Source organism: Larus michahellis, chromosome 1, assembly GCF_964199755.1.
Source record: "Larus michahellis chromosome 1, bLarMic1.1, whole genome shotgun sequence".
In the NCBI taxonomy this organism is placed as follows: Eukaryota; Metazoa; Chordata; class Aves; order Charadriiformes; family Laridae; genus Larus; species Larus michahellis.
The window spans coordinates 153,640,635-153,655,795 of record NC_133896.1 but is presented as its reverse complement, the minus strand read 5'-3'; the positions used below and the strand labels follow the sequence as shown (position 1 = coordinate 153,655,795).

Genomic DNA, 15,161 nt, shown 5'->3' with positions numbered 1-15,161 from the left:
ATAAACATAACCCAAATTAACTGATCTGTTTGTACAACGTTTAGTCAGTTTTTTATCTGTTAGCAGCAGAACACTAGCTCAGTAGTGCAGCACCTTGAGTTGCTTCTAATCTGTTTTTAGGAGGAATAGTTTTACAAAGCAGGGTTTTCGAGATTTGGGACAGTACCGTCTTATGAAAGTTATTGGGGAACATTAAAAACCCTATTATTTTTTTTCCTAGTCTTTTTGCACTTATGAGCGCAATAACGTATGGGAGCAGACAAACATCACCTATATACTCAAAGCTCATTCGTTTTTTTTTTCCTGTCATGCATATTTTAATATAAAGTCCAAGACCATTCTGCAGAGCAAGCCCAGCATTCAGCAGACACAGCGCTGAACTGACACATTTAAATAGCCCAACAGCATGCTTTTTTTTTTTCTTTTAAACTTTAAGCTCTCTTTCAAAAGATGTTGTAGTCTTCGTGTTTACTAGCATTACAACAAGGTAAGTCTGAAATACCTTTATCTTATTTGGTAGATCTATGCTTGATGCTCTTTGTTTGACTAGAAGTGTCAGCTGTATTTTACTTTATTATATAAAAAAGTTTCAGAATTTAATTAAGGGTCAAGTACCCGCAGTAGATAAATGCAACAGCTAAAGCATATTTCTGATCTCTCTGAAGACTGCAATCATGAAAATTATTATCATTGAGTAAAACTGGTCTCAATGATGGTGACTGGGAGATGGAATCTGTGTTAGTCAGCCATAATTTACATAATAATGGGTTCCGAGTTTTCATCAGCACCTTTTGTTTGTACAGTGCTTACTGCTACAGTAAATTGTCAAAATGTCATTCCTATCCAATCAGCCAGAAAATATCAACAGTAAACAAGGCACAAGAAGAAATTCTCTGATTAAAAGTATGGTGGAGGAAACGGTAAAACGGGACACTATAATAGTCGTAGTAGTCTTATTCTGATATTTTCAACAACAATGCTGAACAACAACTTATGAAACTTATTATTGTTTTTTAATGAAGCAATGCCACAAAGGGGGTGATGTCATTAAAGGAACGTCAGCAAACAGTTAGATAACTGGTTTGTTTACACTTGTGTTTGTCATTACCTGTTTGTTTCCTCTTCCATGTGACAATCTATTTCACTTCTCCAGGCAAAACAGACTTAACTAAAAAGTTACTTTCACTACAGGCTGGGTAGCCACAGACCTACAAGAACAGTGCCCAAAAGCAACTTAATCAAGGAAAACACTGAGTCCTAAATAAGATTGCTGGCCCAAATAAATCTCTCTTCTCTCACTAACAAAGACACAAAGCCTGATAGTATTTAAGTTGAAATGTAACTTTCTGTCACCCTCTAAAATTCACAGAAGCGCAAAGAGAGGAGGAGCATGAATTAGTCACAGTGTAGGCTTTATAGCCATCGTACTTATATACTATATTAAAATTAAAAGTTTCGCATTGTGTTTGAAATAAAAATGAATAAAGTGGCATCCTGCCAAAGAGAACCAGAAGCCACCCTTGTGTGGAGCTGAAACATTTGGCTCATATAGTACTTAATTTATTTTCAAGAAATGACAAGTTATATAAATGTATCTTTAAAAGAGAGAGGCAAAAACTTAAAAAAAGTTTCTTTGTATTGTGGTTCATAAGGGTTGACACAGTCATAGCCTGTATATAAACAGAACAAAAAACAATAAACGTTCCTCAAGGAGGGCTTCCAGCACTGTGCTCTTAAAAATCTTCAAAAAGGACGTGATCACGTAGTTGAGTCACCACAGAAAAGACTCACAGTACCTTCTTCTGGAAATGAATAGGAGTTTTAAAATCTATTGAAATGAAGTGTTGACATAAGGAAATATTTTGTAGAGCTTTCAGGTTTCTTTACCATTCACTTTATTTTACTTGGCTACTTTTAATTTTTTTCCACTTCTTCTCTTTGAAAATCCTGCATTGTCCAAGCCTTTTCGATTAAGCAGCTTGCCTGAATGAAAGCACTGTGGTGATGTGGCGGTGCATCAATAAACAGGGTGCCTCTCAAAGCAGGACAGAATGCTGAGAAATAGGGCTGATCAGCGGTAATTACTCTGACACTTCATGCAGTACAGAGAATTAACTCCTAGGACTTTGGGCCGAATGGAGAAGTAGTAGTTGATGTTCCACATTGTGAATGCCTCAGTGCCTGAACCCATTAGGAGTTTAAACGGAGATGGGAATTCACTATATACAGGGCTTTTTTTTTTTTTCTGCCCCTCCCACCCCCCCACCCCCCCCCCCAGTTAGGAATGTGAAGCCGAGTGCAGAAAATAGAAATAATTCGGGATGCTGAGCAGGCTGCATTTCTATTTTTTTGCTAAGGTCTTTACATTCATTTTTCATTAAAACACAAATAATTGAATAAAGGAATGCCCATAGCAACCATATTTATGGGAATGCACCCATCATGTGGAGGAAGACACCCATATGCCAAGTTAAGGAAGCGGAATTGCTCTAAGGCAGACCTGCAGAAACTAAGGTACACAAAAACACATAGCAGGAGGGGAAATACAGCTAAAAAGGCAACTAGTTAGCAGCTGCCACTATGACCTTTAACTGCATCCATGGTAACTGGGCTAAAGATGGAGTTCCATTTTATTATTCTCACACCCACAATGTTAAGCCTATGAATCCCATTGCAATTTAATGGCTGAAATCAGAAGGCAGATCTGTGTTCATTGGACCAGTGCCGACATCCTCTTAGCTAATGAGTGCAATAAACATTTTCATGCCAGGAAACCAATGCAAGTGGAAATATTATGCCATGCAGAAATCTATCCCCCAAACACAAAGAAATGGTCAGTAAAGTCAGTCCTTTATGATCATTTGCATATACTGTAATTTTTCAGGTTTTAGGCCACGCATCTTTGAAGCAGGAAGCTATTTAACCCATATATTCTTTAATACTGTGGCATGCAACAGCGTTCACTTTATATTAAGAATTGTGGGAAGAATTATGTATTCCAGAGTTAATGATTATAACTGTCTCCAATTATTTTCCTAAAGGAATCCTATGTTTTTAAATAGTATTTTTTCTTTCACGCACCTAAAATGTATTTCATCCATTTGCAGGCTATGTACGGTACCACCAGCTGAGCAAAAGATAGTAAACCAGCAAACTGTTTCAACAAGAGAGGGCTTTGTTCTAACTTTTGTTGCTATTGTAATTTGACTCATACAGTTTATCTTAAGAATCAGTGACAACAATGTCATATCTTTGTCTTCTGAGCTGAAAGAGAGACATATATCATCCTTACTTGGGCTGAAGAACCAGAGCAACGACAACTGTGGTTAAAAGGATCTGTGCTGGATGTATCTTTGAATTCTCAAGTATTTCCACCTCTAAAGTTCTGTGGTAACCTGTAAAATCAACAATGAGAAGTATGCAGCGGAGCTAACAATTGATTTGCAAGTCTTTACCTGGAAAAAAACAGTACAGCTGAGGAAGTAGCCATAATTATTTTAAAAATTGCAAATACGGCGATTTAGCCACATTGAGCCATGCAGTCATTTATCTGTCTTACCCCCCAGCCTTCCGTAAAGAAGGAGCGTCAATCTAATAACACAACAGACCAGGGTGAAGAAGAAAACTCTGAATGCATAAATGTGCAGCTGGGAAATGAAGGTCACCAAAATCTCCTTGAACTCTTGGGTAAACCTGCTGTATTTGCTTCAATGTGGTGCAGTCAAAGACATAAAACATTCGCAAAAAGCATTATGTGAAATATCCTTGCCTCTCACAGTCAACTTCCTCCTCCATCTTAAAATATCCAGAATTTTATTTTTGTTAAAATGTTAGCCTGGCATAAGGAGAGAGGGCTTAATGACTTCCCCTGACAAGAACTACATGTATTTTTTTTTTCTTATGGAATACTGCCAAATATCCTTTGTAATAAAAAGCTTGAACTATTTTGCTAACAGAAGCCGCTTGTTCTGGTAACTGTAAAGGTCAGACAGAAAATAATTTTGGTGTTTCTTATCTTTTAAAATAATGTCACTTTTTATCATTACGGTAACATTTTTGGACAACAAAGACAAGAGAAAACAGAAGATGTGATACCCCAGACCACCAGGTACACTATTTCTTAAAAGACGTTAGGTTAAAAAAGCTGTTAGCCAATTATGCCAAAGACTGGAAATGTCACAAAAGCCAATGAAATCTCCCTGGTAACATTCAGAAATAATATGCTTTGGATCATACTGTATATTAAATGACAACTGTCAATTTAAAAAAGAAGTCCTCCAAAATCTTTGATGTATGACAATTTGGAAGTTGAAACACACTGTTCTTACCATTTAATATCTTTGAGATAAAAAGCTTTTGACATGTTAACTAATGTGAAGGAATAAGTGCTTCTCTCATTTCCCTAACACAGTACTGGACTGCACTGAGTAGCTTTTTGAGATAAATGTCAGAAGAAGCAAGGTGGTGTATTACCGTTTTATTTAGTTAAGAAGTATATGCATTTATGGCTATTACATTACATAACAATAGAGGAAGGTGAGATTTTGCATCCTAAATATTGTCCTTTCATACGTGCAGTCTTTCTTTCAGTTAAAATGGGCATTTGAATGGGCACTGATTGTCAATATTATCTAATCCACTTTTCTGTCTGGGGCTGTAGTACAGTATGAGTCAGAGGAAGCTGTCAGTCGCTGAATGCGCAGCCATTCCAGGATAAAAGGTCTGTTGAACTGTGTGCTAGTTCTCTTTTTCTTGTTTGTTTTTGGTTTTGTTTTTGTTTTTGTGTTTTTTATCACTGCGCAGAAATCATTCACCATCTCTAGCTTCAGGCATCTGGGCTGGGTGGTTCCCAGGTAGCTGAGGAAATCTCCACTGGGCAGTGCTGGGTGGGGACGCCAAGCTCCTTGCTTCCACTGGGATCCTAGATTCATCAGCCATGGAGAATCCTTGATCCTACCCTATGAGAGCATCTCAGCAGGTTAAGGCAGTGGCTTATATATCTAAATAAATGGTAAGCTTCTTGGTATTTTTGCTGGCCTTGATGAGTTGTGAATGTGTATGCTAATTGTTAGGCACAGGGTGGATGGGGTTTTGTGGCCCTTAAACCTCATGTTGAAGGTTTACACTGCTCAATTGTTGGCAGAATATGTTTGAAGGTGATTCAAAGTCAAATCTGCCCCAAAAAAGAAAAGTCCTAAGTTGTGCAGACCTCACCAACTGGTGCCATTGGACCCTGGGGAAGAGATTAGTTCCTGAACCTCTTCTAATTAACAGTATAGACACAGGCGAGGAACACTGCTGTATACTGCTTCAGATCAGCTGTGGACGTTTTTCAGTTAATTCGCTAAAGAGCAGACCAGAAGTTAACCATCCCAAGACTGGGAAGCTTTATGAACTCATTCAGTAAATCTTTATAATAGCGCTGTATTCACTGGAATAAAATGAAATAGCAGACGACAGGATGGTGCCACAGTAGTGAAGAAGGCAATAAACACGATCTTCTGGGAAATCTTTCTGACCCCAAAAGCAAGAGCAGAAGACAGAAGACGCTGCTGTTGAAACCTTGGTTGCACAATACATTTGAAGATGTAGATTTCACTGCCGTGAAACTGTGTCATTGGGACCTCTTTCTGTTAGGCCAAGAAGCCAAACAGAGTGGGCTCCATCTCATGGGTGGGATAGGTACTGTCTTTGGTTGAAGAGTAGAGGGAGAATCCAAAATGACATTACTAATGAAAGACTTTGTGTTGACAAATGTGATACACACCTAAGTTACGTATAACCCAGTAGAACTTATAAAGTGCTGAAAATGAATATAAGCAGCTAGAGGAACCAAGCAAAAATGTATGCCAAGCAGAGCTATAAACAGGATGGCATTTTTAACTTTTACACAAACAAAATAATCTACACATACTGCAGAACTTTCAGAGAGTTGAGGTGGTAAAACTGCTCACTGTGATGTTGAAACAGTAGAATTCTTAATAAATATTTATGGTTTGAATCTGAAAAAGCAAAATATATTTATATATGTGTTGTATGAATAATTGATCTTTTGTTGTTTGGCAATCAAAGTGATATATTTCATTTCACATAAATCCAAACAGATTTTTTTTTTAATTTTCAGCGTATAGAAAAAGAAAATGTTAAAGTCCATCTGCATTTGCTCTCAGTAGCCCAATGTGCATCTAGGTACCTAGAAAAGATGGTGTAACTTCAGAAGAAGACATTCAGTCCAGAATTCCTTTATCTCAGTGGTTAAGCCATTTCTTGTGAGACAAGAGAACAGAATCACATTTCTTATTCCTACTCAAAAAAGAGGGAGATTTGAGCTTTCTTTTCCCACTTCATGGGTGACTGATATATATGGACATAAAGGTGAAGAAAGCAGGACTCCTTTCTGGTTTTGGCATGACATTTAAATCCTGCCATACCTGTTTGCCTTGCAACTGTTGATCCATTTCATTCCAGATTCTTTAATACTTTTAGACCCATCAAAACTAATATCTTTATGTGAATTAACCATTCCAAGGTGAAAAAACATTCAGACATACTTTTATCACATAAAGATAAAGAAGAGGATTCCCCATTAATAATCAAAGAGGGTGTTGAACGACAAAAACTAATGATTAACATTCTGAAATCAGCAGCACTGGATAACCAGCATTTAAGAATTCCTAAGAGCAGCTGGAGAAATTTCAGTACATTGGCGATAATTTTGAACAAGTCCTGACGTACAAGGAATGCTATAGGAGGTAACCAGACAATGTTACTTGTCAGATCCCTTCCCCTGCTGTTATGCAAAACAATGCAAAACTGACATGGGTTGTTTCTTCTCTGATTCCATAAGAATCGGTACGAAAGGAATGACTGCAATTTATTTTTTTTTTTTATTAACAGTCCAGAAGTAAGCATGAAATTACTCCTGGAAGCATATATGGGTAAGTCAGTGGTAAACAACAAAGAGAACACTGTGGAGATGGGAAAGATTGCTTAGTAAACTAGGTTATTAGAAATAGGGTGCTTTAATACAGCCCAATCCTAAATTACCTTTCTAGAAACAAAGATGAAAAACACAGAACTGAATAACTGAAAGCAGTGACTCAAAAATACAGAGGATTTGTACTAGACCAGCAACTAAACAGTTGTTCAGAATGGGATAATACAGCAAAAACCCAACAGAATTGCTGAACGGTCAATGAGGGAGCAGGAGAGCTGATCTTTCTGTTACAACTTGGTGACACCAATGCTAGAGTACTGCACCAACTCTGCAGTTCACGTTTTCAGAAAGACACAGTGGAGAGAGTCTCTACTGGAGAGAGCAGAGAGGAAATGCAGAAATGTTTTGAAAACGGGAGAAAATGCCTTGTGGTGAGAGATTTAAAGAGTTGGATCTTTCTGTTTATGAGGAAGAAGATTGAGAGGTGACTTGCTTATGGCGTATATACCTTCTCAGGCAGAAAATAATGGATATGAAAGGAGTCTGTAATCTAGTGGAGAAAGGCATAATAAGAACCAAAGGCTGAAGCCTGAAGCCAGATGAATTCAAATTGGAAATAAGGCACACACTTTTAATGCTGATAGCTATTAGCTATCAGAACACATTATAGAGGGAAGTGGTGGATTTTCCATCTCCAGAGATCTTCAAATCAAGATTAGATGCCTCTCAGGAAGATATACTTTGGCTGCAGAGAAACTATTTGGCTCAAGGTAGGGATAACTGTGTGAAAGATAAGTGCCTGTGATCGAGAAGAAAGCAGATTAGATGATCTAAGAGTTCCTTTTTGCTTTTTACACTAAGAAAATTTGAAAACCTGCAGTATGTAGCTGGGAGTTAATCTGAGTCCTCCACCCTAGATTTAGCCCAATCAGATTACTTGTGCATTGAAGTGAAATTCATACCCCATCCCTCACTCTTTTATATCCCTTTGCGGGGTTTACCTAGAGGGAAGTCAGATTTATTGCTGTTTGCTTTCCTTCAGGATTCTGCGAAGGCAATGGTCCGTGTTGGAAAATTTAACGGAACAGATGCACAGATCTGCAACCCCTCTTTAGACTTTCATTCACACTTAATTTCTAGAAGAGATCAAAAGAGACATCACTGTCTCTGGGACGTACTTCTAGGATTGCGGCATAGCAAAATGCAGAAAAGTTGTGTTCACTGTACCACCTACTAACACTATTATTTATATGACTTCGCGTTTGCAGTGTTCACTCCCAAACCACTGGCAATTACTGAGAAATCCCTGCTTCGCCCGTGACAAAAGACGACAAACAGAACAGTTTTCTAATTTGTGGCATCCACAGATAAGTACAGGGAATGTTGGAAATTTGTTACTATGTTAAATGACATTGTTTGTGAAAGGGTGTTGTGTAGTCCATGTGGAGAAACAACACGGGAAAATCTTTTGCCCGATCCTGGCCTGGATATCAGACAATTGGTGTAATTCGGTTACGGGATTTGTATTTCAAAAGGTCACAGACTAGTGGTGACACTAACAAGAAAAGTAGGGAGTACTGCAGAATTTCACAGTTTTGGTGATATGGCATACATTTATTTCAGATATTGGCTTAAAATTACTGATTTAAAGCCTGATTTTATGGTGTTGAGGGGCATAGAAAAAGGATGCACAAGACAATGTAGGTAGGGAAAAAATGAAGGAAAAAAGATTGGTTTAACAGGGAAAAGGGGAAAGGAAAAAGTCATTGCATATTTGGAAACAAATAAGATAAACAGGTGAAATTATGGTGCAAAAGGACAAGTTTATGCACAACAGTTCTATGGACTTTTAAGGCATAAGTAATTTTATTTAACTTGAGCTGTCAACGTCTGAAGTTGTCACCATAGATTCCCTCTACTGCCAATGGAGAGAAATAGGTGTTTTTAAAACATGATTCAGCTGACCTATTTTAGCCACCTACTTCAGGATGAGATGAATCACACCCTAAAAGTGCCTATTTCTCTCCATTGATTATGAAAAGAGTCCAGGGTGACAACCTCAGATGTAGATGTCTCAGTTATAGATTTTTGTATTTGGTCAGATGAATCCCACTATTAAAGCCTATAGATTCTGACACATCTTCACTTTTTTCCATAATTTCTTATTGAAAAAACAGCTACTATGGAGAAATAGGGGAGATACACATACATTTGTATCGGGTGCAATTTACTGTAGAATGGCTGGAAAATTGACATTATGTGTGTCAAATGTTGACATTTTGATGAAAAAAAATATCAACCCCCAAAATACTTCAGCTGAGAAAGGAAATATTTCTGCATGGAAATACTGACATGTGGCCTCAAGGGAGTGTCAGGTTGGTGCTTCAGGCTTCCAACCTTCTCTATAGGACAGAGTCTTTGCCTGGACTACATGTTCCAGGATCATCCTGGTTCCTCCCCTTAGTGATCCTGATGGTGCCTCTTGGGATCCCCATGGTGATGACAAATCACAAGAGATGAGTCCAGCCAAAATGAATCAGAGGAGATTTGGAGCATGAAGCAGTGGAATTACACCTTCTGCAAGGTGTCAAAGTGGCATACTTTTAACAAAAGTATATAGAGTTTTGATAGAATGATGGCAAGTTAATGTTTTAAACAAACAAATGACATTTTTAAAAAAGAAAGAACACAGTTTGAAATGAATAACCTGACTTCTCAACATCCAAACTGATTATCCAGTCTTCAAGGAAAGATGAATTATGGGTGTGCACTTCTTATTTTGCTTATGAACATATTTTACATTTCTCCCTTCCCTTCCCTTCCCTTCCCTTCCCTTCCCTTCCCTTCCCTTCCCTTCCCTTCCCTTCCCTTCCCTTCCCTTCCCTTCCCTTCCCTTCCCTTCCCTTCCCTTCCCTTCCCTTCCCTTCCCTTCCCTTTTGCTTCCTCTCTCAGTCTTTTGTTTTGTGTCTTTCCCTCTCGTTAAGGAATGGTGCATAGTGCTAATAAACTTAATACTCAAATGAGTGTTACCAATGTGTGGTTAGCAAAAGATACTTGCCAGTATGGAGAAGAGCACAGGAAAACACAAACAAATTAGATCTGCTTGACAGGTTATCAAATCAAACTTGAGTGCAAAGATATGCATAAGTTAAGTTCAGAAATATCTTTGAAGATAAAGCTTATGCATAACATTTCTAGAGATAACATCACGTTCAACTTACAGAGGCTGCATTACTCATGTGCATAAAATAGTAACCTTTGTGAACAGTCTATACAAATTTTGCTATTCAAGAAGACAGAGATTGTGAGTCCTAATTCCAGCTGGAGGGAACTGAAAGGGAGAAAAACTAATTTCAGTGTCTCCTTGATACTAAATCTCAGCTTTAAGAAGAAGACCGAAGGCTGAACAGCCTCTGAGGTTTTGAGTTTGCTTCAGAGAGCTCTGCTGATGTTGCATTATTTGTCAATAAAACTAAGGTAAAGAAACATGCTACTCTTAGATTTATTAGGAATTTAAACTCATCTGCTTACAACAGATGAGTTTATGATACAATGAAAATAACACAATAGACTTTAATCGTATGTATATTATACACCACCAAAAGCTATAATGACAAAACCAAGAACTCAAAAAATACATTTGAAAAAAAAAACCCTTTTAAATATGCATAATGCTTTGTGTTTGATTACATATTCACATATTATTTATTTTTACAAATGTCACCCGCCATTTTCCCAAACCTTGATGCCCTCTCTCTATAACTTCCAAGCTGCCACAACCTTCTTAGTTCAATGTCTTCCCCATAGGTTGTCCTTTAACCCAGCTCCATTGTCATTCATTGTAATGAAATCCTTTGTCAATCCAGCATGAGATTCACTGTTCACAGTAACAGTCTCCTCTCAGAATTTTTAGTTGGGGTTAGATGCCCAGACTGTCCTGATCTCTGTTCTACCCATGAAGATCCCCATCTGATCTATGTTTACTCCTTTTCTGCACTGGTTTTACTGGCAATGCCCATTGCCTGACTCCCTACCTCTGAGGGTAAGGGCTTCCTACCTGCTTCCTAAATACCCATCCCATTTTCCTTTCCTAGCCTGTTCCTCTTCTTATGATGTATCTCCTCCTTGCCCTCTTTAATAAGGTCTAACCTACTTCCTTTGGTCTCAAGTCTTCCTCTTTCTCACCAGAATTTAGTTTGCTGTCACCCAAACAAACAAGCTCTTTGTAGCTCTCAATAGAGTCTTCTTCATCAGATCATAATTCCATCCTTCTAATGCCTCCTAGGACAAAGAGGTCTCAGCAGCTTCTTCTCCAGCTTTTAATTATCCTAGATATCTCTGTGCTCCTGGACAGTTATTAGGCTGCTAGGCAGAATTTTTAATTTCTTCTCACAGTACCAGTCTTTATTTTGTTCTCTCCACATTAAAATATGGTGAGTCCCTTCTCCATGCCAGCAACAAAATCTCAGTATGAAAAAGGAGAGTAAGGCTCCCTGCTCTCAAACCTGATCAACAGTGGAATGGATTAACTCCCTGTAGGTTAGGGACTGACTGTCTGCGGAGCAGCTTTGCTGAAAAGGATCTGGGGGGAGCAGGCTAAACATGAGCCAGTAGTGTGTCCTGATAGTCATGAAAGCTAATAGCATCTTGGGCTATGTTAGCAAGAAAAAAGGTTGGACCAGATGACCACTTCCAACCGGGGCTGTTCCATCATTCGATATTAACTGTGTTAATGTTATGTTGAGAGAAGTGCTTATTCTCCTTTACTTGGCCACATCCAGATACTGTGCTCAGTTTTGGGAACCCAATGCAAGAAAGATGTAAATAAGTACGTCCAGGGGCTAGAGCACATTCCCTATGAGGAACGTCTGAGGCAGCTGGGTTTGTTCAGCCTGAAGAGGTGACTGCAGGAGAACCTCATAGCTGCCTTTCAACACTTATGAGTAGGCTATTGCAATGGCAGAGCTGGGCTTATTATTGAGGTGCATGGCATGGACTTAACTGGAATGGGGGAGGTTCTGACTAGATATAAGGAAAAAAAAATTAACTGTGAAGAAAACGAAGCACTAGAATAGGTCACCCAGAGAGGCTGTGGAATACACCCTTGGAGATTTTCAAGACCTGACAGTACAAAGTCCTGAGCAACCTGAATTCTGAATTCAGTGTTGACCTTGTTCTGAGCAGAAGGTTGGACTAGAGACTTCCTGAAGACCCTTTTAACCTACATGATTCTGTAATTCCATGAAGCCTCTGTTGAAAATGTTTTCCCAGAAAGTTCATCACTTGTCCAAGTTAGAATGTGTTTCGATTTATATCATTGTTATGCATCCTTTTAAAACTTCAAGCCTTTGCTCTCAGCCACAGAAGACTTGGAGCACTTCAAAGGAAAGACTGCCAGAATTTTTTCAATGTGTACAAAACAAGATTATCTCCCTGGACTCTTTGTTGGATACTACTGAGTAATTTTGTCTGAAATATTTGAAGAGAGGAAAATGAGGTCTGAGGCAAAGTAAATATTAAAAAAATTCTGATTCTCAGACTCCTGCTGGTCTACCACTGGTGCTACCAAAGTTGCTGTTAATCCATCATGACTACGGTGAAAATTCAGCTCCCCATAGCATCAGTTAGACATCACATGTTGAAAACCAGGCGAGTTGCCAAACACTAGTTCATTTTTAGTGGGAATGCCATGGTTTGGCAAATCAAGAGGTAAACCAGAATACACTCTATTTTGTCATCTGTTCTTAATGCACTATGTTTTTTTTAAAGTGGATTTGTATGGAATTAATAATTCAATGTATTGGCCAGTTGTAAAAATTATGCCTGCTAACAGCTGTAATCTTATAATTGTATTTCTCCCCTTCCTCCATGCCCCACACCAAAAAAAATGTTTATTGCTGACCTGCAATAAGGTTTTCCTCTGAGATTCTCTTATTATTTCCAAAAATGCATTGCTTAGCTAAGAGATGAGTGGTGACACTAAGCAAAGTCAGTAGAAAATAAAGACAATGCTACATCTAGAAGTAGAGGACAGCCACCAAAACCAAAAAAGGCAACAGTGCCTTTTGTTATATTTTATAAAACGGAAAGCTGAAGATAGAACAATGTTGACTAAGCTTGGAAGCTAGAGGTTTCTCAGAGAAAAATGCATAATAAAAAAAATAAGCTGTACAAAAAATTGAGCTGTAACACATGATGGGAAGTATCTCAAAAATGAATACATAAAGAAAAGAAAGGCTAGACTATAATAGCCTAAAGAGGCAGTTTCCTAAATGAACTCTACCAATATTGAAAAGAAACGGAAAACATAGGAAGATACTTGCCTGAGTGTAGCTGGATAGTTATCAAAGACACATATAGTGTTGATTAAGTGATAGCGTAAATGAACTTTATATGTGGAATATCCTTTGGGAATTAAGAAAATGTCTGCACTCTAAGACTGACAGCTGATGTCAACATTTTCATTCCATACTTTCTGGAGAAACCAAGGAAAAGGCAACCAGTTTATAATGTGTCTGAAATGGGCAGAGTTACAGCAAAAGAACCCAGATAGATCTGCAGATCTATGTGCATAAATTTTCAGGTCTGGAACAGAAAATGGACTTTTTTATATTAGAAGGGGCACGTGAGAAACACTTGCAGAGTCCCCAAAAGAGTAATGAAAATTGGCAAAATTGCCTTCAGAAAATCTGCTGTTTCTGCTAACCTGAGGTTGCCTCTGCCATAAGTATTCACACAGAAAGCATGAAGACTCCATCAGAAAACTCTCTACGTCCCTTGTCATTTCAGCCCATTTATATAAGAAAGTGAGGTACGTTGAATTTCTGTTTGAAATATAACTCAGCAGGGTTCTGGTTATCCACATCAGCATCTTACTCACACATTTCTGACTCACCTCACTGCAGATTGAAGGTCTGTTTCAGGGTAGTAGCCTCCACAGTCCTTCCTCACTGGATGTTTCCAGGTGGACACAGACATTGATTAGTTCTTGTAGTCCAGGAGTTTTGGGGCAGAGGTAAGTGATGGTGTGCTTTGCCCCGAGTAAATACTGTTCATGTAATCATCCGTACCACTGCAGTTGCTAGCCAGACCACCGTTTCCTGAGGCCCAGATAAAAATATTTCCTCCACCACAATGACCCTAGGGGAATAAAAAAAATAACAAAACAAAACTGAACTTTCCATACAGACCTTTTATTTTAAACAGCCAGTGTTATATTTCTGCCAAACTTAGAAGGTGTTTTTGATTATGTAGCTTTCAACTACCATGGAATTAATATAGAAAAACTTGTGTTCTTCAGGGAGCCCTGTCATACATCTGCAAAATAAGGTTCTTTTTATGTACCTACACATTAACATTGACATCCACTCCCTCATTTAATTAACAACATTTGAATGTTGTTTCCTTTCATGTAGTAATTGTATTTTTTATTCCTAAAATGATCTCTTGTTTTGGATGGAGATAAAATTCGAAAATGCAAAGATTTGTCCAGAAAAAAAACAGTAACAATAAGGGGTTCCTTTTTTCCTCGTGGTTTTTGAAACCTAAATCTGTACTTTTGTAGCGAGTTTTGAAAAAAAAAAATCTGAGGTGGGAAATGAACCTCAAGATTTTGACTTGAGGGGAGAACTTTCTAACTTTTTTGGTTATTTCTTTCAGTGAGTTCAAAGCTAACCTGCTGGGTCTGGGAACTTTCATATCTTAAGGACCCTGGTAGCAACTATAAATAGTTGTGGTTGTTAATGTAGATACGCACACTGGAGAATCTAGAGCATGTATTACATGTCCACCAAGGAGTTGAATTCCAAGGAAGGAGAAATTAAAACTGCATTAGTAATGCTTAACTTTAACAGCCAGATAAAAGATACGCGGTGAAAGAATGCAATCCAGCATTCACTAGCTACTTGAATTTCTTTAATAAACTTGACAAACTCATGAATATTAAAAGGAGTCCTGTGTTATGTGTCCTTATGTAAAGTACTTCTCTTGTATCTGGTAAATGGTGTCCACGCAGTTATTAAAAAGGAGGAAAGAGGAGGAAGTGAAGCTAGATCACGGAGGAAAGGTCAATCTGTTGGGAGGGGTCTTAGTACTCTTTGTTCAGTACTTCATCTAAAGAACCAGGAGATGACATGTAAATATTTTTTTAAATCAGAGTTTAAGTGTATGGAATTCAATCCATCTGTTTATGAAGCATATATGTGTGTAGAGTCAGAAAATATTG

The 15,161-nt window shown here is 38.1% G+C and overlaps 1 long non-coding RNA gene across 5 annotated transcripts in view; it reads right to left on the bottom strand.

Annotated features, from left to right (window-relative positions):
• LOC141751941 (uncharacterized) overlaps window positions 1-15,161 on the bottom strand; it is a 159,704-nt gene that overhangs the window by 115,829 nt on the left and 28,714 nt on the right. For 3 of the 5 annotated variants that reach the window (XR_012590146.1, XR_012590149.1, XR_012590148.1), the window contains 2 exons: window positions 13,833-14,077; window positions 3,293-3,395 (listed from right to left, as the gene is read on the bottom strand). This is a non-coding gene — a long non-coding RNA (uncharacterized LOC141751941). The remainder of the gene's footprint in view (window positions 1-3,292; window positions 3,396-13,832; window positions 14,078-15,161) is intronic. The other 2 variants (XR_012590150.1, XR_012590151.1) reach the window with 1 other exon arrangement.